Source organism: Camellia sinensis, unplaced genomic scaffold (assembly GCF_055761805.1).
Source record: "Camellia sinensis isolate YWXY unplaced genomic scaffold, ASM5576180v1 Unanchor13, whole genome shotgun sequence".
NCBI classification, from domain to species: domain Eukaryota; kingdom Viridiplantae; phylum Streptophyta; class Magnoliopsida; order Ericales; family Theaceae; genus Camellia; species Camellia sinensis.
Window position 1 is genome coordinate 7,463,440 of NW_028129009.1, and position 27,920 is coordinate 7,491,359.

Sequence of the window (27,920 nt, forward strand, 5' to 3'; positions counted from 1 at the left end):
AAAAATAAAATAAAAAAATAAGTTGTTAACATTAAATATATTAAAAAATAAAGAAAAAAGATTGAAGGTATATTTAGCTAAAACCTTTATAAAAAAAAAAGATAAAAGAAAAACAAGAAGGTTGTTAACATTAAATATATTAAAAAAGAAAGAAAAAAGATTGAAGGTATATTTAACTTTTGTTGTGAACCTTAAATAAAAAATAAAATAAAAAAAAATTGTTAACATTAAATATATTAAAAAAGAAAGAAAAAAGATTGAAGGTATATTTAACTTTTGTTGTGAACCTTAAAAAAAAATAATAATAAATAATAAATAAATAAATAAAAATTGTTAACATTAAATATATTAAAAAAGAAAGAAAAAAGATTGAAGGTATATTTAACTTTTGTTGTGAACCTTAAAAAAAAATAAAAAATAAAAAATAAAAAAAATTGTTAACATGAAATATATTTAAAAAGAAAGAAAAAAGATTGAAGGTATATTTAGTTTTTGTTGTGAACCTTAAAAAAAAAAAATAGTGGTTGTTAACATTAAATATAAAAAATAAAAATGGGGATTAAAGTGGGTTGGAAAAAATCCATACCCATTAAAAAATGGAGAGGATGGTACCCATAGGGAATGAGGAATGGGGAATGAGAAAAATTTATTATAAGGGAATGGGGATGGAGAATCAATATCCACCCCATTGTCCGCCGTTGCCATTCCTTCAATTTCCTAAGACTCTCTTTCTCTCTCTCTCTCTGTGTGACGTGTAGAGATATAGAGATATATATGCCCATGTTGAAGGTCGAGAAGAAGGAGAAGAAGAAGGTAGTCGAAGAAGTTGTTAGTGTTCACGGGATTTTGAATTGGTGCTTGTTTGTACTAGTACTACTAGTCTAGTCTTTGCTTGGTTTCGAGTAACAAATGTGTGGTTGTGAGTGAAGCTTGTGTCGCATTGAATGGTTGTCGATTCGATTCTTGCTGATTGCACTCCTCCTCTCCTCTTCCTCCTCCTCCTTCTCCTGAGGTCTATAAATTTTGACAAGTTTTAATAGCAAACCAAGCATTGACTTGGGTTGGGGGATTCCAGTAGGATTCGATTTTCACTTCATCGTCATCGTCATCGTCATCGTCATCGTCATCGTCATCATCAATCAACTTCTCTCTCTCTCTCTCTCTCTCTCTCTCTGTGCTTCTGTCTTCCGATTATTTCCATGGGGATGCTGACTTGACTGGTATCCAATTTTAAGCTCTACTTGCACTTAAACTGCTGCAATAATCATGAGAGTCATTCCGGCTTAGCGTGGGTTTTTTTTTTTTTTTTTTGTTCGTTATTCTTCACAAATTTGTAGGAACAGAAAAAAGTATAATCCAATTTGGCCCTCTAGTTAGTTTCTGTTCAAATTTATATATTTTATTTTAAAAAATGGTTGTGTCCCGAATCTCTGTTAGTAATCAATATGAATATGAATATGAATAGGAATATGCAGTTTGGGGTTTACAGTAGTAAATTAAGTAACCAATGAACATTTTATAATGATGAATGGGATGAAGTGGGATCTTTGTCTATGGGTAGCCCCGATAATTACAATTATAAGCTGTCTGAGATAGTTGACATTGTCAAATCATGGATCCCAAGGATGATGGAACCAGCAAATATGCCTAGGGATTTTTGGATGCCCGATCACAGCTGTAGGGTATGCTACGACTGTGACTCCCACTTTACCCTATTTAACCGCAGACACCACTGCCGCCTCTGTGGACGTGTTTTCTGTGCCAAGTGCACAGCTAATTCAGTTCCTGCTCCTCCTGATGACCACAAGATCCCCCGCTGCGAGGATTGGGAGAGGATTAGGGTCTGTAATTATTGCCTTAAGCAATGGGAACAGAGCACAGCTGTGGTTGACAGTGGGAAAATTGCATTAAGCCCAGGCCTCAGTCCGTCCCCATCGACCACAAGTTTGATTAGCAGCCACACTAACTGCAGCGGCAACAGCAACAGCAACAGCAGTGTTGCTTCAACACAGTACTCAACTGGTCCATACCATCGGGTACCATATAGTACTGGCCAGAGTACTCGAAAATCTCTTCAAAAGGATCCTTTTAGAGTTGAGCAAGATCAGCTAACATATCAGAGGAGCTCAAATTCCATTGCAGATGCTGGCGATTCATTTCCTAACCAACTTGATTTTTGCGTGAACAGGTGACTTCCCCCCCCCCCCCCCCCCCCCCCCACCCCCTTTTCACTAATAATGAATCTACAATGCTCCAAATGTTGTCAGTAGTTTATTATTCAGAAATGTTAATTACATAGATATACTTTTTTTTTGTGGGCATTACTGTTCATGATTATGCTTGTTAAAATAAGTAGAACAAGTGATTTGATGTGTGGTTCAAACTTGGAAGTGGCCATTGTTTCCCTTGCTTTGTATTGTGTTGTGATAATATACTTCTTCAACTCACCTTGTATAATTTCACTTGGTAAATGTGATGCTCTTCACAATGGCAGTTGCATCTGGCACCCAGAATTATGTATGTGTTTCTAGTGTTTGGACTCTTATATATATACAAGGGATGATGGTGCGTGATAACTTGCTTTAAGTATCAATGCTTGATGTTAATGGGGGTCCTCGACACAACCTACTAGCTAGTGGTTGATATCTGTAGTACGCACAAATTATCACAAAATAATGTAAACCAGAATCAGACATTGAAACACTTACAAAATTGAAGTTACAAATAGAAACTAAAACTATATTGTTTTATCATGTTACAATATTTGGCATTATCTGATACTGTATGCTATCTATCTTTAATCTCAAGACTTTCATGTTGACTTTGAAAAGTGCTCCAAAAGGAAAGCATGAACAAGATCCACCAGCAAGTTGATTCTCCTTAAGTATCCATTCAACTTACAGACGTGGTATTTTAAAAGCAGCAGTTAACCCTGAAAATCATGATCTCTGGTTTTGTCAAAAAAGTGTATCATATCTCTCTAATTTTTATTTATTTTGTTGGAGCAAAATTCTGCTATTGTAAATTTGAACAAATTTCTCCTGTCAGTAGTTATTTGGAAAATTTGGGGTACAGCTGTGCGCTGTTGATCATGCTATGTTTTGTTAAATCACAAGTTGCACGCAGTAAGTATGAGTATACCTTCTCCTGCTTGAAATTTTTTCCTGGAGGTATTTTTCTTTTGTTGAATTTGAGTAGGTGATGGGCATCACATAATGATCACATCCCTGTATCGACAACTAATGTCTCAATGGTGCCTTCAATTCAGTATCCAAGTGGCATTTCTTGAAGGCCATGAAGAGGCTGAAATCCTCAAGGCCTGGGAAAAAGGGTGTTGGGGTTATTTGTCTTGTATTTGGACCTATTGATTTGGCGGTTTTGGAGAGTAGAGAACTCATTGTATAAAGGGGGTTGGGGTTTGTGTAAAAGAGCAATCCTCTTGTGCCTTCTTTTTCTCCACAGTGATCACTTCTCTGTTGTCTTTCATTTGTGGATGTAGGCTTCAGTCTGAACTATGTAAAGTCTGTGTGTGTTTGTGCGATTGTTGCTTTTCTATTTCATCCTGAAGCTGTGATTTGTCACAACAAATAATCTTAATCACAACCACATCAAATTTCATGAACTTACGCTTTGTAGTTGTTGATTGATCATTTATTTCCTGCTTATTCTGTGTGCTAGAAGTGATGATGAGGATGATGGATATGGCATCTATGGAACAGAGTCTGGAACCAGTCATTTTCCTCAATCTGATGACTATTATGGTGCTGTTAGTTATGATGGGATTGACCACCTCTATGGACTACATGAAGTGCATCCTGATGCCGAGAACCATGGCACAAAAAACATGAGTTCCTCCTCGTTACTGTGATACCCCTGTTCTGTATTATGCTAAATTGGTCCTTAATTTGTTTATGATTATGTGTTTAGCATGATTTTGTGTGCCATTACGCAAACATATATGATTTTGAAGTTTTATCTGTTCATCGTAGGAAAATCTGTTTGAATAATCTGCTTTGGAAATTAAATTGAGGGCCTTATCGGCCACAGAACCCGAAATTGATTACGCCATTGTGATTGGCATAATTTTTAGAGCCTACGGTGAAGTTTAATTGAAAAATTGATTTGGACCAGATTAAGTTGATTAAGTTGGTAAAATGAGTGCCCAATTACTCTATATTATTATATTGTGACTTAGTGAGGCTCTATACACTCAAATACCCTCCTTGTTATTCCTCTTGGCTAACTTAAACGTAAGAAAGAGATAAGGGAGTCGGCTAGAGAGAGGGAAAAGATGAGAGTTTGGTGTTTGGCTCAAATTTGTGAAGAATTGGAGGATTAAACTCAAGAAATTGCTATAGTTTGGAAGATTGAGCCTCTAGGTAAGCATTGGGTCTTGAATTCGTAAGTTTGAAATTGTGATCTTGTAAATTCAAGGGTTGTTTGTGATCAAGAGCATGTAATAAGTTGATTTTTGTTGAGTTTGAAGTCTTAAGAACTCATGCATGTAAGAAATTACTTTGAATTTGCATGTTTGAGCTTGAAACACATGATTCATATAGAGTTTTGGTTGAAACTCATGTTTTGATCACCATTTGTACCATCTGAGTTGAGAATGATGAGCATCTCCCACATGCATGCACAAACCATGGGAGTATAAGTCTTGAATGTTTGAATTTGAGCATGTTGATGAGGGGTTTGAGATATTTTGGGACATGCATGTAGATAAATCATGAAATTGAGCTTCCTGATGTTGTAATCTTGTATTAGTAGCATGTTAGCATGTGTAAATGTGTGATTTGAGCCATTGCATGCAAGTAATGTAGCTGGAAAAGTCGATTTGGAGCTCAAGAACAAAATCTGGGAAACCCAGAATTTTGATGTCCGCTCGAGCGGGAAAATGCAGAGTTGGATGTCCGCTCGAGCGGGATACCTCACGCTCGAGCGTGGAGTTTTGTAAGACGAGCCTTCAGCTCGAGCGCTCTATTCCACGCTCGAGCGCATTTTTCATGCAACCAGTACTTTTGCAGGCCTTAAGGGTCCGCTCGAGCGGGCAAATTGACGCTCGAGCGGGGACCCTAATTTCTGGAATTTTGTTCATACGTTCTGTGTTTCGTTTTCCGTTCTCTTCCACTTGTAAGCACTCTTAGGCATATGTTAAGCATTGTAAATGAGTTAATGAGATAATAATAAAGCCTAAAGAGGAATATGTGAATTAAAGAACGGATTGAACTGTTAATGACCCTTTTGTGTTCATGAAACGTGTAGGGTCAAGCTCCAGGGCAAATCCACAAGCCGATCACTGTGAGTAATATCTATATTCGAAAGCTCGTCAATGTCCAATTGTTAGTCCCTTATAAACTTTATGAGTTGTTAATTGGGATTGTGGACAAAAGTCTGGCAGGAATGAATGAATGGACCGAAGGTCGTTTTGATATAAACGAATGGACCGAAAGTCGTTTTGATGTGAATGAATGGACCGAAGGTCATTTTGACATAAATGAATGGACCAAAGGTCGTCCTGATGTAAATGAATGGACCAAAGGTCGTTTTGACACATGTGAGTGGGCCGAAGGCCGTTTTGACATGAATGAGTGGGCCGGAGGCCGTTTTGACATGAATGAGTAGGCCGAAGGCCGTTTTGACATGAATGAGTAGGCCGAAGGCCGTTTTGACATAGATGAATGGGCCGAAGGCCATTTTGACAGAAATGAATGGGCCGAAGGCCGTTTCGACATAAGTGAATGGGCCGAAGGCCGTTTTGCTATGAATGGAAACCCAATGGGCCAAAGGCCAGAATGTTGGAACTACAGTTACCTGATTTGCATTTCGTATAGTCGTATATATTTGCTAATTAGAAGTATAAATTGGGTCCAAGGCCGTTTGGAGCATGTTGTTCTACATATTGTTATGTAACTGTCATACTTGATGTTATTCACTGGGCTATCGCTCACACTCATTCATGTGTTTGTAGGTGAGCCAAGAGAAGCACAAACCTAGCCCCAGTGAAGTCTGCTAGGGACAACATGAGTTTTGGGAGAGTCAGCCTTGTGCCTCACGCATGAGACCATCCTTGCCCTTTTTTTTTGTGTACTTATGCTTTGTCTTGTTGGCAAGGGCCTAGTGTATGTCTGTACATAGTCGGTTATAGGTTGACTCGTTTGGATGATCCTGTCTGTAATGAATTTTGTGAAACTGTATTTTTGATGTGGGTTATTAACGTATCTGAGTATGGTTTTGTTAATGTGCATATAAGCACGGCTCTATGGACAAAGTTTTAAATTTTTGCTTCCGTTTGGCCCCTTTACTCTGATGTGTTAAGTCTGTTTTGGTTTGAGGCCGTAGGTAATCTTAGGATTACTGGCCGGTTACGTCCTTAACCCATGGGGGCGGGTTCGGGTCTTGACAGTTACCTAGGTGCCTTGAGACACCTGAATTGGAAGGAATCAAAAAGGTTGAGGAAGACGTAGCCAGTTGCAAAAATGTTGATGGGTGTGAAGTTTCTCCTGTATATAATGTGGATAGTAAGGAGTCTGAACCTGTGGATTTTGAGAACAATGGGCTACTTTGGCTCCCTACGGAGCCTGAAGATGAAGAGGACGAGAGAGAAGCTGTTTTGTTTGATGAGGAGGATGATGATGCTACAGGAGAGTGGGGTAACCTACGCTCTTCAAGAAGCTTTGGTAACAGTCAGTTCCATAATAAGGATAGGTCAAGTGAAGAACACAGGAAAGCCATGAAGAATGTGGTTGATGGGCATTTTAGAGCTTTGGTTGCTCAGCTTCTGCAAGTTGAGAATCTACCTTTGGGTGAGGATGATAACAAAGTGAGTTGGTTGGATATAATTACATATTTGTGCTGGGAAGCTGCCACACTTCTTAAGCCAGATACAAGTAAGGGTGGAGGAATGGACCCTGGTGGATATGTAAAGGTCAAATGTATAGCTTGTGGACGTCACACTGATAGGTACTTCTCTGATTATATAATATTTTCTGCAGTGAACCATTTTTATTGCCCTATCTACAGATGTAACTAACTTCTCCATTTATTGGAGGTCTCACTTACATCTCGTTGTCCATAATGTTTTCTAACTTTGTGCTTGTAGTAATTTACAATTCAGTATCATATTTGGTTTTGGTAACTAGTAGCTACTGACGAGTTCTTTTCGCACTTTTAAAGTGTTTTAGGTCATGATTATTGAATTATTGAGATTTTGAAACTAATGATGGAAACTCTGATCAATGACCGGACCATGTACAATAGAGGTGGAAATGTCACACATGTTCAAATTGATATGTCGTACTCTCAGTTCTCTTCTCAGGGCTTGTGCATGACTTCGCAGAACTAATTATGGTTTAGATGCTTAGTAACATATTTTTCCTTTGTGCACCTTTTTTGGAATGTTGACATGATCGATCTGCGGAATTTGGAGAGGAACTAAAGAGAAGCTGTTTCTTTCTTTCTGTAAATATATATATATATATATATTCTAAAATATTTGAATATGCTTGTAGAGAAGAGAAAGAAAAAAATATATTTATAATGATATCACACCTGTAAATTAACAAAAATTTGCAACTTTTATGTGTATTATTAATAATATTTTACAAGGAATGCATGTATTAAGAAAAGAATCTTAATTTCATAAAAAGGGTAAAATTTAGAAAAAGCAATTCAAATGACTAACTCTATATGGTTAGGATTAGGTATTGTTGATTTAAATTTATGTATTTCTGTGCCTATCTACCAATTATGCTCATGCTAACAAAGTTTTGGTTTTAATTCTCTAGTACGGTGGTTAAGGGAGTTGTGTGTAGGAAAAATGTTGCCCATCGGCGAATGGCATCAACAATAGATAAACCACGATTCCTAATCCTTGGAGGGGCTTTGGAATATCAACGGGTTTCTAACCACTAGTCAAGTTTTGATACTTTGTTGCAGCAGGTGTTGATTTCAATCTTGCTACTTATTTATATTTGTAAAATGATCACCTTGAGTATGTGTGTCTACAATGAGGAACGAAGCTGATGAATTATCAGTTGTTTGCTTGCTTATGGTTATTTCTTGGTTCCTTGTTGTCATGTTTTACAACCCCGTACAGGAAATGGACCATTTGAAGATGGCTGTTGCAAAAATTGATGCTCATCATCCTAATGTTCTTTTGGTAGAGAAATCAGTATCCCGATTCGCACAAGAATACCTGCTTGCAAAAAATATATCACTTGTTCTGAATATCAAGAGGCCACTTCTAGAGCGTGTAGCTCACTGTACAGGTGCTCAAATAGCCCCTTCAATCGATCGTCTTACATCACAGAAAATAGGATATTGTGACTCATTCCACGTGGACAAGTTTTTTGAAGAGCATGGCAGTGCGGAACAAAGTGGGAAGAAATTGACGATGACATTGATGTTTTTTGAGGGTTGCTCGAAGCCATCGGGTTGTACTGTAAGTCCTTCAATACAGACACCTCAGTATGTTTTTTTTTAAAATGGAAAAAAATAGATGTGTGGCCCACACACTGTAACACTTTGTTAATAGTATCATGGTGACCTCATAAATGTTAGTTAACGGTGAGAATTGTTTGTGTTTTTTCATCTAGGCTATCCATTTGAAACTAGTTTCTGTGAGTGTAGAAAAATGATGTATTGGAGACAAGGAAATATTTTGTAAGCAGGCTAGCAAGATCGTCAATAATATGCACTCCAGCTCAGAATGATGGGTTGGGGTTGTTAATGCCTGCAAATTCCCTAATGGTTCAATTATGCAACTGGTGGACCCCTGTACAGTACTTTAGTTATCCTTTTAATCCATCTGGCCCATGTAATGCATAATTAAAATTTTCAACAGGAACTGAGGCATGCATATCTTTCTTTCAGATTTTGCTCAAGGGTGCCAGTGGGGATGAGTTGAAGAGAGTGAAGCATGTTGTCCAATATGGAGTCTTTGCCGCTTATCACTTGGCTCTAGAGACATCTTTTCTTGCTGATGAAGGTGCTTCTCTGCCAGAACTTCCTTTAAAGTCTCCAATAACCGTTGCATTACCTAATAAATCCCCAAGTATCGGCCGGTCCATATCTACCATACCTGGTTTTATTGCTCCTGAGACTCAAAAGCCTCAGCCTCAGGGTGCTCATCCCCTTGATGAATCACAGAGATCTAAAAATAACTTGTCAGATTTTGCCTCATCAGCTATCATTTCCCCCAAATGGAAATCAGAAGTGGCACAGTCAACATGGTTGACTAAGGATCCTATCTCTCAAACTTTGCACTCAGAACCTCCCAGAACTGCTGTGGAATCTACAGCTTCTCTCGACTCCGTGTCTGCTCCGGGGCATCTTTTCAGATGCTTACCCAAATATTTTCTCCCCTTGTCATGTCTTTGAGGAGAACAATAATGTGGGTCTCAAGGAAACATTAATGGTCAACATTGGCCAAGTGCTGGGAGATGATAATTTAACTTCTAATCATTTTCGCACTTCAGAGTTGGCGTCCTTAGCACAAGAAAGCAACAGTAACCATGGGGAGGTGGGATCTCTGAGAGAAGAGTTTTCTCCCTCACCCTCTGACCATCAAAGCATTTTGGTGTCCTTAACAGCACGCTGTGTGTGGAAGGGAACTGTATGTGAACGTGCTCACCTCTTGCGCATTAAATACTATGGAACCTTTGATAAGCCTTTGGGGCGGTTTTTACGCGACCATTTGTTTGATCAGGTAAGATCTCTTCTATTTTCTTATTATGATCATATTTCTTTTCCGGGAAATCCACAGTTCAATTTGAGTTTGAATAAGCATGTCTTCTTTCCTAGAGCTACCGGTGCCCATCATGTGAGATGCCATCAGAAGCACATGTTCATTGCTATACTCATCGGCAAGGTAGTCTTACAATTTCTGTTAAGAAGCACCCCGAGTTCCTTCTCCCAGGGGAACAAGAAGGAAAAATCTGGATGTGGCATCGGTGCCTGCGATGTCCTCGGACCAATGGGTTCCCTCCCGCCACTAGAAGAGTAGTAATGTCTGATGCCGCATGGAGTTTATCTTTTGGGAAATTTTTGGAGCTTAGCTTTTCAAACCATGCAGCTGCAAGCAGGGTTGCAAACTGCGGTCATTCCCTTCACAGAGATTGTCTACGGTTCTATGGGTAATTTTTTTTTTCTCTTTAAATAATGTTTTATGCAGTAAATATGCAGTATTCAAGCATAATCAATCCTTGCCTACTAAGAACGATTTTTGTCAACATAAATATTCAAACATTTAGGAATGGTCCGTTTTCTGATTCCGTCTTATCTATTTGTTCCTTTTTGTTAAAAACCAAATCTTTGGTTGGCTCTATGCTTATGGTGATGCATGTCCAGTCATGTTGGACATGCTTGTGACATATTGCTGGAAATTTGTGTTAATAATAAGATAGTGGCATGTATATAATATGATAGTGGTGTTGGTGGTAGATAGTGGCATGTATATAATATGTTAGTGGTAGATAGTGGTAATATATAATATGTAAGTGGCATATAATGGGTTATAATGATGTTTGTAATATCTCCTATATAAGGAGTGTCATTTGGTCTTATAAGATAAGAAGTTTTGAATATAACAGAAATATATTCCTTCTTCCTCATATTTTTCGGAGTTCTTCTTCCTCATATTTTCTAAGTTGGTATCAGAGCAACAAAAAACACAGCAGCCCTAAAACCGTCATAGCCATGTCAGAAGTCACGTCCGAAACCACTTCAACCCCTGCCGCTGCCATTCCGGTGAAAACGTCCAACTCTCACTCTGTCCAAATCACCACCATTCGCCTAAATAGTGATAATTTTCTCCGCTGGTCACAATCTGTCCGGATGTATATCCATGGGCAAGGAAAGATCGGTTACATCACTGGTGACAAGAAGGCTCCTGCTGTTAATGATCCGCTATTCGACAGTTGGGACACTGAAAACTCCATGGTTATGACATGGTTGGTCAATTCTATGGAGGAGGATATAAGCTCTAATTACATGTGCTATACTACTGCACAAGAGTTGTGGGATAATGTTAGTCAGATGTATTCTGACTTAGGAAATCAATCTCAAGTTTTCGAATTAACTTTGAAGTTGGGAGAGATTCGTCAAGGAGATGATTCCGTCACCAAATATTTCAATTCGTTGAAAAGGTTGTGGCAGGATCTTGACATCTTCAACACATACAAATGGAAATCGGTTGACGACTGCAACCACCACAAGAAAACTGTGGACGACAGCCATATTTACAAGTTTGTTGCCGGCCTCAACATTGAGTTCGATGAAGTGCGAGGAAGAATTATTGGCAGACCTCCTCTCCTATCCATTGGCGAAGTATTTGCCGAAGTCAGAAGGGAAGAGAGCCGAAGGAGCGTCATGCTTAAGAAAAAAGGTACTGGTGAATCAATTGAAATTTCTGCTTTAATTAGCGATGCTGCGGCCAACAAGGCTGCAAATTACCAGCGCAGGTTTGATGATAAGCCGCGGGTCTGGTGTGATTTTTGCAACAAACCTCGCCATACACGCGAAACGTGTTGGAAGATCCATGGCAAACCTGTCAACTGGAAAAGCAACAAACAAGGAGAGAAGAATCGTGGCTTTCCTACCGCTAATGAAGCCGATTCAGGTCCCTTCAACAAAGAGCAGATTGATTAACTCTTAAAGCTGATAAAATCTAACTCCTCATCCGGTACTCCTAGTGTTTTGTTGGCACAAACAGGTAGAAATCCTAAAGCCTTCTCTTGCCTAAACTTCTCTCCGTGGATCATAGATTCCGGTGTCTCCGATCACATGACTAGTTTTTCCCATTTATTTAGCACCTATTTTCCTTGTTCTGGTCATGACAAAATCAGAATAGCCGATGGTAGTTTTTCACCTATTGCAGGAAAAGGATTTATTAAACTAACTGAGAAAATTAATCTCAATGTTGTTCTTCACGTCCCCAACTTAGCCTGTAACCTTTTGTCTGTCAGTAAACTATCTAAGGATTCTAATTGTCGTGTTACATTTTTTGAATCCCATTGTGAATTTCAGGACCAGAACTCGGGGATGATGATTGGGCGTGCTAGGATGCTTGAAGATCTTTACTACTTTGATGAAGTACCTGTTAGTAATAAAAAAGCTCAGAGCTTTAATAGTACTAGTTCAATCTCTGTTCGAGAAAAAATAATGCTATGGCACTATAGGCTAGGACATCCTAGTTTTCTTTATCTGAAACATTTATTTCCAGAATTATTTAAAGGGATTGATTGTTCTTCTTTTCATTGTGAAAGTTGCATTTTTGCAAAATTTCATCGCTCTACTTATTTGCCAAAACCTTACCAGGCTTCCAAACCTTTTTATTTGATTCATAGTGATGTTTGGGGCCCTTCTAAAATCACTACTCTTTCTGGTAAAAGATGGTTTGTTACATTTATTGATGACCATACCCGCTTATGTTGGATTTATTTGATGAATAAAAAATCTGACGTGAAAAATTTATTCACCAATTTTTACAATATGATTGAAAACCAATTTCAAACCAAAATTGGTATTTTACATTCTGATAATGGAACAGAATATTTCAATGAGCAGTTGGGTGAGTTTTTGGAAAAAAATGGGATTTTTCATCAATCTACATGTCGGGATACCCCTCAACAAAATGGCATTGCAGAACAAAAAAATAAACATCTACTTGAAGTAGCATGTGCTATAATGTTTTACATGCATGTTCCTAAATATTTATGGGGTGAAGCAATTTTAACAGCCTCTTATTTGATAAACAGGATGCCTACAAAGGTGTTAACATACAAAACACCTTTTGATTGTCTCAAAACTTTTTTTCCTAACACGAGGTTGTTTTCTGATTTACCCGCCAAAGTTTTTGGATGTACTGCCTATGTTCATGTTCCCAGTCAATTTCGTTCAAAACTTGACCATCGTGCTATAAAATGTGTTTTTTTGGGTTATTCCTCAAACAAAAAGGGGTATAAGTGTTTCGATCCTCAAACCAAGAAATTTCATGTGAGTATGGATGTGTCATTTGTGGAAACAAAATCCTATTTCCCCAACACTTCTCTTCAGGGGGAGACAAGTGGAGTAGAAGACCGTTTTTGGGATATTTCTATCCCGCTCCCCAATGTCATTTATCCTACACAAAAACCACATCTGTCTGATAATGATCACTTAGGAGAACCAAGTTCTATGGTGCCTAGTCAAGACGATTCTTGTTTAGGGGGAGAAGTACTACAAAATGATCTAAATCCTGAGCTTCAGGTTTATACTAGGAAGCGATTTCATCTGAGGAATAATGACCCGAATGTCCATCCTAATGACCCGAATGTCCACCCGAGTTCTGGCATCGAAATTTTAGGTAATCCTATTCCTTCTATTTCCGACCTTGACGTTCCTATAGCAATTAGGAAAGGTGTCCGAAATTGCATTAAACATCCTATTGCAAATTACCTCTCCTATCAAAGACTGTCTAAAAACCATAGAGCTTTCACATCTAGGATCTCACACTTGTTTGTTCCAAGGAATATACAGGAAGCATTGGATGATCCGAATTGGAAATTAGCAGTCATGGAGGAGATGAATGCTTTAAGGAGAAGTGGTACTTGGGAGATAGTTGATCTACCCAAAGACAAGAAAATAGTTGGGTGTAAATGGGTGTTTACGATAAAATGTAACGCAGATGGAAGCGTTGAGAGATACAAGGCGAGACTGGTGGCTAAAGGCTTCACTCAAACTTATGGGATCGACTATCAGCAGACGTTTGCTCCTGTTGCTAAAATAAATTCCATCAGAGTACTGTTATCTCTTGCAGTAAATTCAGATTGGCCTCTACATCAACTTGACATTAAAAATGCATTTCTCAATGGTGATCTTGAAGAGGAGGTGTTCATGAGCCTACCGCTGGGATTTGAGCAGCGACTTGGAAGCGACAGAGTATGCAGATTGAACAAGTCATTATACGGACTCAAACAATCACCAAGAGCGTGGTTTGAACGCTTTGGGAAGGCAGTTATCAGTTGTGGCTTCTCGCAGAGTCAAGCAGATCACACAATATTTTATAAACATTCAAAAGACAGTAAAATTGTAATTTTGATTGTTTATGTTGATAACATCATTTTAACTGGTAATGATGAAGCAGAGTTAGCAGCCCTCAAAGAGAAACTCACAACAGAATTTCACATTAAGGATCTGGGAGCCCTCAAGTATTTCCTCGGAATGGAATTTGCAAGATCCAAGGAAGGTATATTCGTTAATCAGAGAAAATATGTTCTTGATCTCCTTGGAGAAACAGGTATGTTTGGTTGTAAGATGGTGGAGACTCCGATCGAGCCTAACTTGAAGTTACAAGCTGCTAAGGCTGAAGAAGTCAAAGAGAGGGAACAATATCAGCGACTTGTAGGGAAATTGATTTACTTGTCTCATACGCGGCCTGATATTGCCTTTGCAGTCAGCATGGTAAGTCAGTTCATGCACTCACCAGGGGCAGAGCACTTTGAGGCCGTTTATAAGATCTTAAGATATTTGAAAGGAACTCCAGAGAGAGGCTTACTGTTCAAGAAACATGGACATCTTCAAGTTGAAGTATACACAGATGCAGACTGGGCAGGAAGTGTTACAGACAGGAGATCAACATCCGGATACTGCTCCTTTGTAGGTGGGAACCTAGTTACATGGCGGAGTAAAAAACAGAATGTGGTAGCTAGAAGTAGTGCAGAAGCAGAGTTCAGAACTGTTGCCCATAGAATCTGTGAAGTAATGTGGATTAAAAGAATTCTTTAAGAATTAAAGCTTTCTCACCCGACACCTATGAAGGTCTATTGTGACAACAAAGCAGCTATATCTATAGCTCATAATCCAGTTCTACATGATCGCACAAAACATATAGAAGTGGATAAACATTTCATCAAGGAGAAAATCAATGCTGGCATAATCTGTATGACCTACCTTTCAACAGGTGAACAATTAGCTGATGTGCTAACGAAGGGACTACACAAGAAGCAATTTGATAAGCTGACTAGCAAGCTGGCTATGGAAGATATCTTCAAACCAGCTTGAGGGGGAGTGCTAGAAATTTGTGTTAATAATAAGATAGTGACATGTATATAATATGATAGTGGTGTTGGTGGTAGATAGTGGCATGTATAGAATATGTGATAGTGGTGTTGGTGGTAGATAGTGGCATGTATAGAATATGTGATAGTGGTGTTGGTGGTAGATAGTGACATGTATATAATATGTTAGTGGTAGATAGTGGTAATATATAATATGTAAGTGGCATATAATGGGTTATAATGATATTTGTAATATCTCCTATATAAGGAGTGTCATTTGGTCTTGTAAGATAAGAAGTTTTGAATATAACAGAAATATATTCCTTCTTCCTCATATTTTTCGGAGTTCTTCTTCCTCATATTTTCTAAGTCATATCTACAGATTCTGATGTCTTCTCTACTATGTATGTGTTTTGTTTATATCAGTTGCAGGTTAGTTACTTCAAGTGATTTTATAAATTTATATGCTTGAGACGTTTTGTAGAATAATGCATGAAGAACACTTTAATGCAAGACACTAATTTTCAAAATCTTGTTTCAATTAAGAGTGCCGCATCGTTGTTTGAAATAACATTTTTCTTATCTTTTCTTGCAATTATCATTGTTTATAAGGAAGTCTCCAATTGAAATGGGCTTTCTGCTCTGAACTTTTTTCATATAAATACATGCTTAGATAGCTTAGCAGGCACCAACATATCCTTTCCTTGGACATCTTGTCGCAGAAGCCGCAAGCATGAGGGCGCTTATGAACTTTAGAGGCTTGGCTTAATTAAGCATAATCTTTGTCATCCTCTTACTTTATTTTATCTCATGTGCAGTTTTGGAAGAACGGTTGCTTGCTTTCACTATGCTTCAATTGATGTTCATTCTGTGTATCTCCCACCCCCAAAACTTGAATTTAATTATGATAATCAGGACTGGATAAGAAAAGAAGCTGATGAGGTACATATATCTCATGTACTGATTTGGATTCATCTGGTAATTTAATAGTTTGCATTTCTCATTTGGTGATTGATTTTATGTGAAACAATAGATCAGAAGCTGGGCAGATCTCTTATTTGCTGAGGTGTACAATGCTGTCCGTCAAATTTCGGAGGGAACATCACTTGACAGTGGCATGAAAGCACCAGAATCAAGAAAGAGAGTTGCAGAACTGGCAGGGATGCTACAGAAAGAGAAAGAAGAATTTGAGGTAGTTGGTTGATGTTCTTGATCTCTGCCTTTCTTCCCTATTTCTGAGCTGGATTTGCACGAGATAAGGTTTCCCACCTTCTGCAGAATACAGATTCATGACCTGTACATGAATCAGACCATTTTCTTATGAGCAATGTCATGAATAAATGCTAGGTTGTTATTTCTTGACAAATATAAACTTCTCATCGTCTAAGAGATGGAATTAAAACATTATTTATGTTCTGTTTTTAGATGTTGAAAATATCATCATCCAACTAAACTAAGGTATTCAATTTCAACCTGATGTATCATGTACGATTTCCCCTAGTTGATGTACAATGCAAGGAGGCCTTGATATTGTATGCTGCAATCAAGGCAATTGCTGTTTCTTCTTGCCTCAAACAATTTGCCCGACACATCACTCATTTTCCTTTAGCTAGGAAGTTATTATCACTTCCTGCAGTGTGTCTTTTTTTTTTTTTCCCCTTTTTCTTTTTTAATTGTTTAATTTGTTTTGTTTCAGGAATCAGTACAGCAAGCACTGAATAGGGAAGTTAAAGTTGGCCAACCTGCAATCGATATTCTTCAGATTAATAAACTTAGGAGGCAGTTACTCTTCCATTCTTATATCTGGGATCAACGTCTGATATACATTGTCAGTTTAAATAGCAAGAGTGTTCAGGAAGGCATGAACAGTTCGACAGCAAAACCGAAGGAGAAATCTGTCTGTTCTAGTGACAGGCCTGTTGAGATGAAAGCAACTTCAAGCCTGGTAAACGGTTCAGTAGCTTCAGTAGCTGTGACTCCTTTCTTCTGGATGGAAAGCCTGATATAAACTTGAACCAATGGGGAAGTCTTTGCATGACTAACTGTAGAAATTTTAATGTATAAAGAGAAATAGAGAATTGTATAGATATTGATTGTATTATTGATTGATATAATGTTATATTTATTACAATGATTCATGATTCCTATATATAGAAGAGGGTGAGTGTGTAGTAGGTAAGGAGTAGGTGAAGTGGAGGTGGTAGTGGTGTAGTGGGTTAGTGTTAAAAATGTACCAAAACCTACCACTATCACCTACTTCACCCACTTAAACCTACTCCACTAAACCTAACCCACTACACCACTACCACCTCCACTTCACTTACTCCTTACCTACTACACACTCACCCTCTTCTATATATAGGAATCATGAAACATTGTAATAAATACATCAATACATCAATCAATAATACAATTCTCTATTTCTCTATACATCAATTTCTACATGGTATCAGAGCAGGTTTAGAACCTAATATTTTCGCTTCACCGGCGGGCGGCAACCTCACCTTAGCCGTCCGCCGGACCTCAACCTAGTCTGCTAAAATTTTGTACACATACCTTCGTCCATCCATTGTTGAAGATCACCAATCCAGATCGTCCTATTCTCTCATTCGATCCCTGATTCTCTCGATGTCGATAAGAACCATTAAAGTCAGCAATGTTTCCCTAGGGGCAACTTTGCAAGACGTCAAGGAGTTCTTTTCCTTTTCTGGTGATATTGAATATGTTGAAATGCTGAGTCATACTGAGCGATCCCAAATAGCATTTGTTACCTTCAAGGATTCGCAAGGAGCACAGACTGCAGTCTTACTTTCGGGAGCAACAATAGTTGATCTGACCGTCACCATAAATCTGGATCCAGATTATCAGCTTCCACCTGCTGCTTTTGCAGCTCCTCTTAAAACAGAAAACAAAACCGCAGGTGGTTCTGAATTTGTTTTTCGGAAGGCAGAGGATGTAGTCAGCGGCGTGCTTGCAAAGGGCTTTGTGTTAGGCAAAGATGCGGTCAGCAAGGTCAAGTCCTTTGATGAGAAGCACCAGTTGACTTCCACAGCCACAGCTAAGGTTGTTTCTTTTGACAAAAAAATCGGGCTTAGCGAAAAGTTTAGCGCTGGGACTTCTGTTGTTAATGAGAAAGTTCGGGGAGTAGATCAGAAATTTCAGGTTTCTGACAAAACCAAATCAGCATATGCTGTTGCTGAGCAAAAAGTCAGTAGTGCTGGATCAGCCATAATGAAGAACCCGTATGTACAAACTGGAACTACGTGGGTGACTGGTGTTTTTAGTAAAGTTGCAAAGGCAGCTGGAGATGTTGGCCAAAAGACAAAACAGAAGGTAGGAATGGCTGAAGAGGAGCAGCGAAGGAAAATGGTGGATGAATTTGCGCAGATTCATTTATCCGAGTCACCTAAATCACCAAATCCGAGCAATCTTCAAAGCCCGCACCGGCCAAATCACCAAGAGTGGTAGTGGTACTGTTTTTGTGCGAAGGGACAGAAATCATCACATTTCTCACTTTTTTTTTTTTTTTCTTTTATTTTGTCCTCCACTTTACACCTCACATGCCTTCTCTCTGTCTAAACAATATTTTTCCACCATCTCCCTCTTTTTCTACACAATATTTTTTTGTACCACCACCCACTCCATGATACCCATAATATTATTATTATTATTATTATTATTATTATTATTTGCACAAAAAAAATAATAATAATAATAATAATAATCATTCCAGTTGATTTTTCTGCATTACCACACCTACCATTCGAGTTTGCCAAACACACTTGCTTTATTCATTTCAGGGATCAACCCCGATCACAATTTTACACCACACAAAAAAAAAAAAAAAAAAAAAAAAAAAACAACAACAACAACAACAACAACAACAACAACAACAAAAACAAACAACACATCCACAGGCGGGATTTTTTCTTATCTACTCTGCCGCCGGTCTCTTCTTCTTGCCTCCGTCCTGGACGGCCCTTGCCGGTGTTGCCTCCGTGTTTCCCACTCCACTGGGCATGATCACTACTCCCTGCTCCTCCACTGCAGCATATGGCGGCCCTCCAAATCGGAACATAACGGTGGCCTTCCGCTTCAGCTCCTTATTTTCCGCCTTTAGCACACTTATCTCTGCTCATGCATCCTTATACATGCGTTGGAGCAGAGCCAGCTGAGAGTTTAACTGTTGCACCTCATTTGTCCTGCTCTGCAGCCGGTGCGACAAGTTTGTGACCGCAGTCATGGTTTCCACACATGACTTCAGAGTATACTGATTGGCCTCAATATCAGTTTGCACCGCCATTTTTTGCTCCACCGACCGCATCGGAAAGTTCAACGGAGCAAACACAGAGGTGTTTGGTTGAGGTTCACTAGCCACCGCACCAGTTCTCTCTCTTGTTGACTCATTGAGGTCGGGAAAGAGAGTGAGTAAACCACGGGATGAAGAGGCCATATTCTGGGTAGCTGAACGGGAAGAAGAGGCCATGTTTTTTGGGTTGCTGAGTGTTTCCGAGAAGGGTTGGATACAGAGTATTTACAGATTGTTTCAGAATGACAAGTTCAGAGGTTTCAGTCTGGTTTGGTTTCCTCCGCCTCCGCATTGGTTTATATTGACACTGACGACGCGGCCGACACGCCGCTCTGTCGCTCACGTGCCTCGCCGCGTCTCCGGCTCACCTTTTGATGGCTCGACGCTTTCTGTCGGGCACGACTTTTGATGAAGTGGGCGCGCCTTTTGAGGGCGCAACTTTTGATGGCACGCCTTTTTATGGATTGGGCACGCATTTTGATTGCACGTTTTTTTATGGATTGGGCACGCCTTTTGATGGCACGCCTTTTTGAAAAATTAGGCACACCTTTTGAGGGTGCGACTTTTTAAGGGTCCGACAAGACTCTGTAAACTGTCCCGACATTGATTCCGGTTAGCTCCTTCATGGGTCCGACAAGACTCTGTAAACTGTCCCGACATTGATTCCGGTTAGCTCCTTCATGGGTCCGACAAGACTCTGTAAACTGTCCTGACATTGATTCCGGTTAGTTTCTACAAGGGTCCAGCAAGACTCCGTAAACTGTTACAACAACTGTCACAACACTGTCTGCTACAACGGTCCGACATGACCCCATAAACTGTCTTCTACATCGGTCTGACACCGCCATCCAGTGTCCTCTACACCGTTATGACACCACCATACAGTGTCCTCTACAACGTTATGACACCCCCATACAGTGTCCTCTACAACGTTATGACACCACCATCCAGTGTCTTCACCAATGGTCTGACACGACCATACAGTGTCTCCTATCCTTTTTTATTTTATGTATTTGTCTATTTTCTTGTTTTGTTAGTCTCTCCAAACTCAAGTTGGTTAGTTCCTATCCCCCTTGAGTTTGCGGGGGGCTGTTAAAAATGTACCAAAACCTACCACTATCACCTACTTCACCCACTTAAACCTAATCCACTAAACCTAACCCACTATACCACTACCACCTCACCTACTCCACTAAACCTAACCCACTACACCACTACCACCTCCACTTCACCTACTCCTTACCTACTACACACTCACCCTCTTCTATATATAGGAATCATGAAACATTGTAATAAATACATCAATACATCAATCAATAATACAATTCTCTATTTCTCTATACATCAATTTCTACAGTTAGGTTTAGTGGAGTAGGTGAGGTGGTAGTGGTGTAGTGGGTTAGGTTTAGTGGAGTAGGTTTAAGTGGGTGAAGTAGGTGATAGGTTTTAACAGCCCCCCGCAAACTCAAGGGGGATAGGAACTAGCCAACTTGAGTTTGGAGAGAGTAACAAAACAAGAAAATAGACGAATACATAAAAGAAAAGAGGATAGGAGACACTGTATGGTCGTGTCAGACCGATGGTGAAGACACTGTATGGTGGTGTCATAACGTTGTAGAGGACACTGGATGGTTGTGTCAGACCGATGTAGAAGACAGTTTATGGGGTCATGTCGGACCGTTGTAGCAGACAATGTTGTGATAGTTGTTGTGACAGTTTACGGAGTCTTGCTGGACCCTTGTAGAAACTAACCGAAATCAATGTCGGGACAGTTTACAGAGTCTTGTCGGACCCATAAAGGAGCTAACCGGAATCAATGTCGGGACAGTTTACAGAGTCTTGTCGGACCCGTGTAGAAACTAACCGGAATCAATATCGGGACAGTTTACAGAGTCTTGTCGGACCCTTGTAGAAACTAACCGGAATTAATGTCAGGACAGTTTACAGAGTCTTGTCGGACCCCTAAAAAGTCGCACCCTCAAAAGGTATGCCCAATCTATCAAAAAGCGTGCCATCAAAAGGCGTGCCCAATCCATAAAAAGGCGTGCCATCAAAAGGCGAGCCCAAGTCATAAAAAGGTGTACCGGACATGATGGCGAGGCACGTGAGTGCCTTGGCTGGCGCGCCCGTTTGTCGTCTGGCGTTAAGTGGCGCGCGATACGCGTGGCTGCCTCGGCTATTTAACCAAGGTTGATGCTGAGGCTGAGGCAGACAAAAAACTTCTGAAAATCCTCTGAAAAAACTCTTCCTTTACTGAGAGAGAAACTCTGTAATACTCTGTAACCAACCCGTCTCTGAAACACTCAGCAACATGGCCTCTTCTTCCCGTCCAGCTACCCAGAACATGGCCTCCTCTTCCCGTGGTCTGCTCACGCTCTTTCCAGAATTGAACGAGTCCACAAGAGAAATAACTGGTGCGGTGGCCAGTGAACCTCAACCAAACACCTCTGGTTTTGCTCCGTTGAACTTTCCGATGCGGTCGGTGGAGCAAAAAATGGCGGTGCAAACTGATATTGAGGCCAATCAGTATACTCTGAAGTCATGTGTGGAAACCATGACTGCGGTCACAAACCTGTCGCACCGGCTGCAGAGCAGGACAAATGAGGTGCAACAGTTAAACTCCCAGCTGGCTCTGCTCCAACGCATGTATAAGGATGCGCGAGCAGAGATAAGTGTGCTAAAGACAGAAAACAAGGAGCTGAAGCGGAAGGCCACCGTGATGTTCCGATTTGGAGGTCCACCATATGCTGTAGTGGAGGAGCAGGGAGGAGTGATCGTGCCCAGTGGAGTGGGAAACACGGAGGCAACACCGTCAAGGGCCGCCCAGGACGGAGGCAAGAAGAAAAGACCGGCGGCAGAATAGAGGAAGTGAGGTCGGTGGGTGACCGTCTGCAGAAAAGAGAACAAATCGTTTTGTGTTTGTTTTTTTGGTTTTTTTTTTTTTTTTTTTTTTTTGTGTGTGTAAAAATGTGATCGGGGTTTATCCCTGAGAAGAATAAAATATGGTTTGGTGTGCAAAGCTAGATGGTATGAATGGAATTTGAAAACGATTAAAAATAATGTGAAAGAAAAATAAAGAAAGAAATAATAAAAATATATTTGAAATCAAAATGAAAGATGGGGGAAATAAGGAAAGTGGTTTGGAGAAAATAAATAAAAATAATGGATTTTGGAATCAAATGGAGGAGAGTGTGAACATATTGACGATGAAAAGTGGGAACCAACCCATGTGGGTGGAGGTGGTGTGTAGGGTGTTTAAACACTTAATTAAAAGGAAGAGAGAGAGACTTTGCTTTCTGTGCTGAAATAGAAACTGTGCAGGTTACTGTCTTACACTTCTTCAGGCTTGACTCACTGCTCTCTGTATTTACTTCCCACACACTGACCGTCCAAGTGAGTGACAAGGAAAGCAATAGCATTGAAGCTGCCATTCCAGCAAAGCTTGTCATTAAAAGACTTTTCCTTCCTTGTTTGTCCATCAAAGAGGATGCTATTGTTGTACCAAAAACATTTGATGCCCCAACGAGAGCACTGGCTGCAACATCAGATGCGATTCCAACACTGCGAAATACAGACGTAGAATAATATACAACAGCATTTATTCCAGTCAACTGTTGAAACAAGAAAAGTGCTGCACCAACACTGACAACTTTCCAATAGCGGCTACTAAAAAGATCAAACCAACCAGCTTCTGGTTCTGAAGAACCTTGACTAGCTGCACTTAAGTCATTCATAACCTCAGCAACTTTTTCTTTTCCAAATAGAGTTTTTATAGACATTCAGCTTGAGAAATTTTTCCTTGCTGATAAAGCCACCGAGGGTTTTCTGGAGAAAATGCCATTCCCAATGCCAATAGAACAGAGGGTATCATTGCAATACCAAACATTGACCTCCACCATAAAGGGTTTCCTGCTAAGGGCAACCCAGCCACCAATGCTGCAAGAATCCCAATACAGATAAACAGTTGGTTGACAGATCCAAGTGTGCCACGAATTTCAGTTGGTGAGATCTCAGATATGTAAAGTGGCACAATAGCAGATGAGATGCCAATTCCAATTCCAGCAAGTAAACGGCAAGAAGCTCACATCAAGACAGCTCGTTGACTTCTACCTGAACCGAATCCAGGAGCTGAATCCGGTGCTTCGCGGCGTAGTGGAAGTGATGCAGAAACAGTTGAGAGATGAGAGGTCCGGAGGGCGGCCAAGGCAAGGCTGCCGCCCGCCGGTGAAGCAAAAATGCTAGGCTCAACCTTGCTCTGATACCATGTAGAAATTTTAATGTATAAAGAGAAATAGAAAATTGTATAGATATTGATTGTATTATTGATTGATATAATGTTATATTTATTACAATGATTCATGATTCCTATATATAGAAGAGGGTGAGTGTGTAGTAGGTAAGGAGTAGGTGAAGTGGAGGTGGTAGTGGTGTAGTGGGTTAGGTTTAGTGGAGTAGGTGAGGTGGTAGTGGTGTAGTGGGTTAGGTTTAGTGGAGTAGGTGAGGTGGTAGTGGTGTAGTGGGTTAGGTTTAGTGGAGTAGGTTTAAGTGGGTGAAGTAGGTGATAGGTTTTAACACTAACCAACCCAATGAAATTCGTAAAGGAGAAGACATGGATCATGACCTGGATTGTAGGAAGGAGGCTGAGGTTTATCTTTCTTCTGGCAGAAATATGACTGATCAAACAAACAATATGGAGTCCGCAAAAAATGTACGAAGGGTTCTTTCAGAAGGGCAGTTCCCAATTAAGGAAAACTTATCTGCTACCCTGCATGCGGCATGGACTGGTGAAAATCACCCGGGAGGTGTAACACCTAAAGGGACTGGCTGTGAATATGCTAACAAAGTTATGGAAGGTTCTTCAGATGTGGTTGATTCAGGTGCTGCAAACTCAGATTTGAAGAACCATACTGATGACCAAGATGGGGCTAAGGTGGCTCATTCTCTTGGCTTTTCAGTCCCTCTCAAAGAGCAAAAGAACTCCATGAGCTGGGTGGGGATGCCCTTCTTAAATTTCTATCACTCGTTGAACAAGAATTCTTCATTGAATGCTCAAATTGTTGGCAAAGTTAGTGAATATAATCCTGTCTATGTCAAATCATTCTGGGAGATGGTGCGTCAAGGTGGTGCCAGGCTACTTCTTCCTGTGGGTGTTAATGATACTGTTGTCCCAGTTTATGATGATGAACCTACCAGTATTATATCATATGCACTTCTCTCACCACCAGATTATCATACCCAAATATCCAATGAGCCCGAGAGACCTAAAGATGGTGTGGAATCTTCAGTCTCATCATTGCTTTTGGATTCAACTAATCTTCTCTCGCTCAACTCTGTTGATGATAAAACTTCTGAGTCCTTTAGGAGTCTTGGCTCTACTGATGAGAGCAGTTTATCCATGTCTGGATCTCGGAGCTCCTTAGCGTTGGATCCACTCCTGTTCACAAAGGCTTCGCATACCATAGTATCTTTCACAGATGATGGCCCTCTTGGAAATGTGAAGTATACTGTGACTTGTTACTATGCAAAGCGATTTGAGGCGTTGAGAAGGACTTGTTGCCCCTCTGAGTTGGATTTCATACGCTCCCTCAGTCGTTGTAGAAAGTGGGGTGCACAGGGTGGCAAGAGTAATGTCTTCTTTGCAAAAACCCAAGATGACCGATTTATCATTAAACAGGTTACAAAGACAGAGCTGGAGTCGTTCATCGAGTTTGCACCAGCTTATTTTAAGTATTTGTCTGAATCAATTAGTTCAGGAAGCCCAACTTGCCTGGCAAAGATCTTGGGCATTTACCAGGTATTATTTATGTTTTCCATGTCTGAAGAGTATGACTGCCAATTCATCTAGAAAATAATTGGAATTTGAAATTGTCTTTAGAATTGTTGGGTGGCTGGCTCAACTCCAATCTTCTAGTTCGAAAGCCATATTCCATGTTGTGAAGTGCATTTTGGCTTGACTACCATTTTCATTTCCTTTCCTTTCCTAATGCATCAATCAACCAATTGTGATGGAATCTACATATTTTTCTATCTCAAGGCACCTGTTATCTCACACAGTTACGACTAACCAAAAAAATAAAAAAATTCACTAGTTACCATGGTACTTACTATGTCTTGATTGACGCAATATGGATGCACAAAGTGTTTTCAATTGGATGTTTGAAGATACTTTCAGATTTTATTTATTTGTTTATTTTGGATATTATCCATGGTGAGTTGCATGTGAACAGTCGATCAAGTTAGTCTGGTTTAGCTACACAAAGTCAACCACTTCAGGATATTTGGTCATTCTATCTAAGAAAGTGTTTGGTTGCAAACGTGTAATGGTTTCATTTATGTCATAAATGTGCCCTTCCCGTCTCTTCACCTTTTCATACTGGAAATTAAAATATTTTAGACAAGTTGTCGGACTTGTTTAAGGAGACAACTCCGCATAACTAACCAGGGAATATTAATCCATTAGAGTTGGCTTCATAAAACTCCATAAACCCTGTTATATCATATATGTTATTTCTGTTGTCACGATCTTAACCAAACATTCTTGTTTGTTTCTCTTGTACTTGCAGCAACTTCAAGTTTTTTATTCTACTTAATTATTTCTTTTAAAATTTTTTACGTGTCCCGGCGTTTCTTATTGGTTTGATAAAGTTTTTTCCCTTTAAATTTGTAATTTGTTTTTCCTTTTGTTGTTTGGTTTCTTGAAGGTTACGTCAAAGCATCTTAAAGGAGGAAAGGAGTCAAGAATAGATGTTTTGGTAATGGAGAATCTTCTCTTTGGACGTAATGTCACAAGACTGTAGGACCTTAAGGGATCTTCTCGGTCACGGTATAATCCAGATTCAAGTGGAAGCAATAAAGTTCTCCTTGACCAGAACCTGATTGAAGCCATGCCAACTTCTCCAATTTTTGTGGGGAACAAGGCGAAGCGGTTGCTGGAGAGAGCTGTTTGGAATGATACTGCATTTCTTGCTGTAAGTTTTGGAACTAACTCTCTGCCTTGAATTTTGTTTTTTTTGAAATGTGCTCATATGTGCCTAAATGGTATTGTGGTATTCTTTGATTTTATGCTAGTAGGAGACTATTTGTATGTGTTGATGAATTGATTTTTCATTATTATGATGGTGAGAAGGGTTTGGTACTATTGCAAAATATATATATATATATATAATAATAAAAATATAAAACTCAATTAGATGATTATTATACACCTATCCTTGTGCATCTTAAGGATTTTGACTGGTTACATTTTCCTTGCTCTAAAACACTGGGTAATCATTGCCAAATACATTTTCTTTCCACTCGAATTACTTGTGTGGTCTGGGAGAGACATTTTAGTTTTCTGCTACAAGATTAAGACTGAATAATAAAGTCAGTTGTTTGGCATTCTGTTCATTTAGGCCAATTGTGATGTTTTTTTTGCTCACTCTGTTGGATCATGATCTTTTATTCTGTAGTGACTTACATTATGTACTTCCCTAATGTAATGACTATCGATTTATTGCAGTCAATTTATGTAATGGATTACTCTTTACTAGCTGGCGTTGATGAAGAAAAGCACGAGTTGGTCCTTGGGATTATTGATTTCATGAGGCAATATACATGGGACAAACACCTTGAAACTTGGGTGAAGGCGTCCGGCATCCTTGCTGGACCTAAAAACACACCTCCAACAGTGATATCTCCCATGCAGCACAAGAAACGCTTTAGAAAAGCTATGGCTGCTTATTTCATTATGGTGCCAGATCAGTGGTCTCCGCGGCCAACAATCATTGCCAGTGGATCCCAGTCAAACCTTTGCGGCAAAGAAAACTCACAAGGAGGTGCATCTTTGGATTAAAGCTGTGTTGCTGTATATTGTTAATTTGTAAGTTGGAATATCAGTTGCCTCTCAGTTTCTTGGTATACCATAATGCCTTACCCTTCCATTTCTCCCTCTCATAAATGTTTGGATGGCTGCTTCATCATATTTCCTAAAAGAGGACTGCTAATTGCTCACATAAGAAGCAATAAATGGCTATTTAATGCCGAGATTTTTTTATTAATTTTTTTTTTATTGGAGCACATTTTTTGATAACATTTCTGCAATAAAATGGTTTCATGTGTATATACACGTTTTATTGTTTCATCAGAGTAATATTGTAAATGTTGCTATTAGTTTCTTGATTTCAACTTTGCATATTACTGTAAAATTCACTATTCAAAAAAAAAAGATAAATAAAGTTAATCCATATTATTTTATTCCCATAATGTTATTACCCAGGAAAAAAAACAGTGCATCTGAAGTATTGGAAATTATAGTTGCACTTAGACCCAAGATTCACAACCATTTATTATTATTATTAGTAATTTTTTATTTATTTATTTTTGGGTCAACTATCAATAAGTCTTAATAATTTGATTTAATTTTCATCAAGTCTTATTAAAAATAAATCTTAAAAAGATCGTCGTTAAAAATAATTTGTCACGATTTTTATAAATTATTGTTGACTTTATGTGGCAATTTTTAAATTGTCGCTGACAGTTAAAAATTAATTACTTTTTGTGATTTTTTTAAATTGCCGTTAAAATTTATAATT

The 27,920-nt window shown here is 39.3% G+C and overlaps 3 pseudogenes across 2 annotated transcripts; 2 read left to right on the top strand and 1 right to left on the bottom strand.

Annotated features, from left to right (window-relative positions):
* The first annotated feature begins 713 nt into the window (after nt 1–713).
* Nucleotides 714–27,469, top strand: LOC114304836 (1-phosphatidylinositol-3-phosphate 5-kinase FAB1B-like; annotated as a pseudogene). Its single transcript, XR_014358052.1, has 15 exons — nt 714–2,188; nt 3,679–3,858; nt 6,406–6,963; nt 7,788–7,941; nt 8,099–8,443; nt 8,632–8,778; nt 8,875–9,709; nt 9,805–10,136; nt 15,857–15,980; nt 16,072–16,230; nt 16,735–17,010; nt 23,501–23,545; nt 23,910–25,141; nt 26,049–26,315; nt 26,849–27,469. The product of XR_014358052.1 is annotated as a 1-phosphatidylinositol-3-phosphate 5-kinase FAB1B-like (transcript).
* LOC114301763 (binding partner of ACD11 1 pseudogene) lies at nt 17,524–23,092 on the top strand (annotated as a pseudogene). Its single transcript, XR_014358051.1, has one exon. The product of XR_014358051.1 is annotated as a binding partner of ACD11 1 pseudogene (transcript).
* Nucleotides 22,611–23,428, bottom strand: LOC145814840 (plastidic glucose transporter 4 pseudogene; annotated as a pseudogene).
* Nucleotides 27,470–27,920: the final 451 nt, after the last annotated feature.